General features: G+C 40.0%; 1 long non-coding RNA gene across 1 annotated transcript in view; it reads right to left on the reverse strand.

The window, feature by feature from the left end:
* Nucleotides 1-5,118, reverse strand: part of LOC131591916 (uncharacterized) — a 29,511-nt gene extending 24,393 nt beyond the window's left edge. Inside the window, exon 1 of the long non-coding RNA XR_009280484.1 lies at nucleotides 5,054-5,118. This is a non-coding gene — a long non-coding RNA (uncharacterized LOC131591916). The remainder of the gene's footprint in view (nucleotides 1-5,053) is intronic.
* Nucleotides 5,119-6,000: the final 882 nt, after the last annotated feature.

The raw sequence follows: 6,000 nt of genomic DNA on the forward strand, positions 1-6,000 counted from the left end.
CTTGGAGCAACCTGGGATAGTGGGACATGTCCCTGCCCATGGCAGGGGGTGGAACTGGATGATTTTCAAGGTCCCTTCTGATCAAGGCCATTCTATGATTGTTGCAGTGCATGAGTATGGATATAATCCCCCATATTCTGGATGGCAAAAATTAATTTGATTTGTTTTCGTTTTAGAGGAGGGGCAATTGAGGAGGATGCACACCAGAAAGGATAAAATCATGCTGGAATCTCACAGCAGAGCTGTCTCATGAATACCACTGTGCTTTCTGCTGCAGATTGTGTTATATCAGCTTCAGAGAGGGTGAATAAGCCCTAGCTCTGGTTGTTGGGGTTTTTTTTCTTAATCAGAGTTTATTATTAGGTTAATGCAATATAAAAGCATTGTATAAAAGCAAGTCTTCAAATTCTGCCTTTCCACTGCAAATGGAAAAGGCATTTTCATTCTGAGAATGAGGGCATTTGTTCCTTTAACCTCTTGTACCTCTGGACTCCAATGCTTCTATTATGTGTGTCTGGACATAGATTTATTAGTTCAATGAGAGGAATGTAAAATATGTAATGTTGAACCTGTGCAAGAGAGTTCTCTAACCCAGGCTCCTGTTTAAGAATTACAGGTATTTGTTGCTTGTTTGCTGCTCTCCTTGGGAAAGCAGAGCTGTTCCATCCTGCTGCCTGTTTATACTCCATTTCTATTTCCCAGTTCTAGACAATACCATTCTACCTCAGTGAATATTTTACAGTTTCCTTGAAATAAATCACTCTCTCCACCTTCCTGTCTACTAAAGACAAAACCTTATTGTAATGAGTTAAATTCCAGTATCACCTAATCTGAGGAAAGAACCTGGCCCATAAAGTTTGACAAATGATGATCATTTTAAAAAATAAAATGTACACATTGTGTCTAAACACAATTGACCTCATTTCTCTCAGCTGTCCTGGTGTTCAGCTGCTTGGAAAGTTTCCTCTGGGGAAAACCTTTATTAAATGATTTGTGTGTCTTTTACATTTTGTTCCAAATTATCTTGCTCCCTCATTTTATTTCTTCTTCAGGCTGGCTGCTTGCTACAGCTAATTTGGTTGTCCTTGCTGGGACTACCATAAATACTCCTTCCCAGTAGTACTTTGCAAGCTGAATTAGTCAAGTGATCTTGGCTACAGCATCCAAGAAAATACTCGATGAGATTAAACACTGGTAGAATTTTATGGTTGGAGACACCGTTTTAAAGTCATCCATAAAGGAGCATGAGCAAAAAAAATGCTGACATGGTCAAAAAAAGATTTCATAGATGCTAAAATTGTGACCTTCAGGATTGTGTTTGAAGGGAGAACTCTTCACTCACTTCTCTCCCTGCCACAACTGTATTAAAGCACGACACCCTCTGTGGAACTGGTAACAAGGAGCCTTCATAAAAATACACGAAACGTCAGATTGAAAACAAGGAGGTAAAGCCTGGCCTGCAAATTGAAAGACAGAGCACTGAGGCCTGCAGGAGCCTCCAGGGATTCAGGATCTGCCTGTGACGCAGAGGAGGTGACATTCTACCTAGACAAAGTGGTACCAGACTCACCAAAACAACAGAAAAAAGTTGTTTTTTCATCTCCATCTTTGCTCTCATTTCACCCTGGAAGCACCTGGAGATTTAACCTGTGCAGGGCTGTGGCTCTTGGGTGGAAATTGTAGTTGGATAAGTCTGCTGTTGGTTCAGGGTGGCGTTTATTTGCCATTACCCACAAAATTTGTGGTTATCACCAGTCAGACTGGCTCTGTAGTTGCCCTTACAATGGTTTCATGTCTTTCTGTAATGAGGTTGAAGCTCCTGATCTTATTTAAAATTCTATAAACACTTCATTCACTGAAACCCAACTCCAGAGTAGCAGAGGATGACAACAGGGCTGTAATTATTTCTGATTGGGTGGAATGGATGAAGACCTTTCTGTCAAAAATTCCCTTTTAAATTTTTTTTTCAGCCATGCACCAGTTAGGACATTTTATTTCAGCATTTCTTAAAGTAAATATACCTCTTTTTTAGTTGTGAAAGAATCGTTTTCAAGTCTGAAAATGACAGTGCTTCATTTAAAAGTGGTACAAAAATCATTACAAATGCCCCATTAGCCATGCAAAATGTTTTAACTTGAAACATCTATTAATTAATTTAAAAAAATTCTTTTTTCCCCTCTAAACTGAACTTATATGACTCTTCTCCCTTTATCTCCCCAAAATAGAGTTTTAAAAATCATAGAATCATTATTATTAAGGTTAGAATCAATTACTCTTACAGTTTGCTCAAACCTTTTGAGATGTGGTGGACAGAGCTACTTTCATGTCAAGATTGACTTTAAATAAAGAAGGTTTTTAATACTAAATTGAAAAGGCTCAGACTTTATCCTGAAAAGATAAAATTCACCTGAAAGGTGAATTATTACAATGGGAAAAAGATTAAAATATCAGTATTTCTTGTAGAATTATAAGTCTATATTTCCTTAACTCTGCTGCATCATACACAGGATAGATAGCTCTTTATTTTCACAAGATCTTTCTTGATGTTAAAAGGTAAGTCTACTCATCTTATAATAAACCTGGAAAATTCCAAGGTGAAGAAATGCATGAGACAGCATAAACATGATCTGAGACATTTTGGGTGCAAGCAACAATTCCACTTTTTCTTGTAACAGATGACACTGCTTGACATTAGAACAAGAAGTACCTGTTGCCTGTGCTGTAAAATCTCTTGCAAATAGGTTCTGATTTGTGGCACCAATATAAAGGCTGTGTTTTATGGAGCTTACCCAACCAGCTTTTCTATGTCAGGTTATCACAGATACATTTTTTTCCAATTCATTTTGAGACCAACTGCTGCTAAGAGGCTGTAACAAGGGTTGTAACTTGCTCCTTTCACTTCCATTCAGACAGTTTGAATAAACCCCCATTTCAGCCTTTTATGGGTCTTCTTTCCATTATGCCTATTTTATTTTACTTTTCTCCACAGGGATTGAGCCACTTTATTCAGGTCATTTTCTGCAATATCATGTTAACCCGTTAAAATGTCAGATAATTTATTGTCCATTCAGTCCACCTGCCTGTCCTTTTCCCTTGAAAAGCACAATCATTTCTGTGAGCTCTGCGTTCCCCTGCCTGTTCAAAGGGCCTCGTGGTTGTCCTCACCTTCTCATTAAATCTCACCCAAGAACAGTTGCCTTGGAAACCAGGGAGTTGATCCAGCAAAGGGGCTGAGCATCTTCACCTTACCTTGACTTTGGTGGGAGGTGAGGCCATTCAGCACTTCTGAAAGGAGAGTTTAGTCGAGGCCAGCAGAGAAACCACCAACTACAGTTTTGCTCTAGTTCCAGGATGATGGGAAGTGATGCTGCCCCTCTCACGGCTTCTGCCTGAAGAACAGGAGTCAGAAGAAGGTTGAAACAGCTGATGCTTTTCTGGCATCTGTGAAATCATTTGAAGATATTTTGGAAATGCAAATGCATTCTAAATGCTATTCAAATGAACAAACTTATTCTGAAAGTCTAAGACAACCCAAGTTTCCTTCTGGGCTATTTATAAAGTGCCAGTGCATTTGTAAGGGAGCTACCAGGGTCCTTAGAGATTTGGAATAAGAAACCAGTTTGGATTAAAAACAAGAAAAGAAATTCAAATAAACAGCACGTCTTAGATGGTTTCTGAGAGGAGAGACAGCATCCTTCTAAGGACTCAGCCAATACAAGCACTGAATCCTAATGTTTCCAAAGAAAACACAGCAGGGTTTGGAATCTTGCCAGTGAAGAAATGAAGTCTAGATTGTCATGATAATCACAGCAAGAGATAACTTGTGGAGATAAACCTGAGAACAGAGCTGGCTCTGCTCAGTCCCCCAGTTCAGCCCTGGATCAGGATATGTGTTTCCATGAAGCCTTCAGACCTCCCTATGGGCTCTTTCCAGGTTCACCTGGTTCCATATGGAGCCATTCCTTGGACCTGAACCTCGATATGGGTGCCAGGATCACTGGTCAAGGTCCAGAAGAGCAGAACCTCTACCAAGCCTATGTAATCCCAGGGAAAGAGAGACCTCTGCAGCATCACAGTCTCCTGGGAACGGCCTTGTTCTCAGCTGGAGGTCCCACACGCTTCATTGGAGATTGCTCCTGGTCTTTATGTGCTGGCACTGAAAGGTCCATGCAGGAAATATCTGAGATGTTTCACTTCTGACTGAAGGTCATGCCAGGCTTTTCTCCTCCTCAGACTTAATGGAACCTTTTACCCTCAAACCAAGGTTTGCTCCCGTGGGGTTGCAAATCTTTCACCCTCTGAGGAATATCCCCATCTTTTCACCCAGACAACGTGCAATGCTTGGACTCTCTTTTCTTGATACCAGCTTAGAGTGGTAAATGCTCAGATAATTTCTGCTGATCCCAGGTTGTTTCAGATATCAGATTTGAACAAGACATTTTGCAGAACATGTCCAGAAATATTTCTCCTGACTCCTTCTCTTGATAGTTTTGGTGTTCATTCTCAACTAAGTTTTTGTTTTGTTTTGTTGATGTTCAGTTGTGCTGTATTTTATAACACCAAATAAACTTCTTAAGGTCAAAAGGATTTCTTTTTCTTTTATATGGAATGGCATTTTTGAACGTGAGAAAATGAGCAAGAAATCTGAACTAAAAACCCATTTGAGAAATAAAACCTTCTTTTACACATGTTCATCTAAAATCCTTTCTAACTAAAAGCAGTTTCTTAAAAAATTCTGTGCTACAAACTGGCAAAACTTACCACAGAAAAATGAGAGAACAAAAAAGAAGTTTGCCAAGTCACCTGACGCATTTTTTCAATTTTCCTCATGTTTAGGTATCCATGTGGCAAGCTGATGTTTCTAAAGAGAAACAAAAATGACTTGAAGTTTATATTTTGGTTGTGTCTAGAGGCATTAAATGGCATTAGAGCTACTGGCTAGTGGGTGCTGTAGGAAAAAAAAGGAAAGTACTTTTCCTGCCTGGAAATCTTTTCAGTTGGGGCACACACAAAAAAAGGCTTCTTACTCAAACTAACATGCAGTATTCCCTACCTTACAGAATTAGTTGATGTTAAATGTCTCTCCCTTCTGCCCTTTCCCCATCATTTGCATCATTGCCAGGTTTTCTTCTGGAGACTGTTCCTTGAAAGAAAGCAAAGAAGCAACTGCAGAGACTGAAAGAACAGGTAATATAGGGAGCAGCTTTCTAATACTCACAGCAAGGACAGAATAAAGTCAGGGCAGTCCCACCTGCAAAGAAGAATCCACTGTTACCATCCCAACAGTGTAGGATTGGCATCTCACTTAGTGTTGACTTTATTCAATAACAGGAAACTCCCAGGGCATTCCAAGCCCTTCTGGGTCATGGATCTGAATTCCTTGCTCTGCTGTACACTGATTTTCTCACTTATCTTGGCCAAGCTCAGATTCAATCCAGCACACAGACCTACCTTGAAAATAAGAATAAATGTATCTCTGAGGTGCAAAATGTTTTGACAAAAGTCTCTTGCTCACAGTAGGTAGACTGGAGAGGAGGCAGGTTTGGATCCCTGTATTGTAGGGATTTACACCTCCAAAAGAGGCTTTTAGTGCTGAATAATAGCATGTTTCTAATTAAGGCTGTTGCTGTAAAATCTCTAATCTGATAACACATTGCACAGGAAGCTAGCAGACATCTGTTCCTACAAACACATCAATATTAAGGTGGATTTTGGATGCAAAACTCTCCCCATGCTGTTTCATAATGCCACTGGCAGAAGAGATCTCCCACCTTAATATCTGGCAGCAAATGTTTTGCAACAGGGCTGTGTATTCCATGGAGGATGGTGTGAACATATGATCCAATTTTCCCTGGCAAAGTGTCCATCATGCATGTGAAATTTCTTGAGGAAGACAATAGCCCCTCCCATCCATAAAATCAGGTCGAAGAGTGAACAAGACTAGGTAGAGACAGGAACACTTGCTTCCAGCATCACCATCTGTGGTGTCCCTTTTGGGAT

The sequence above is a fragment of the Poecile atricapillus genome, chromosome W, assembly GCF_030490865.1.
Source record: "Poecile atricapillus isolate bPoeAtr1 chromosome W, bPoeAtr1.hap1, whole genome shotgun sequence".
In the NCBI taxonomy this organism is placed as follows: Eukaryota; Metazoa; Chordata; class Aves; order Passeriformes; family Paridae; genus Poecile; species Poecile atricapillus.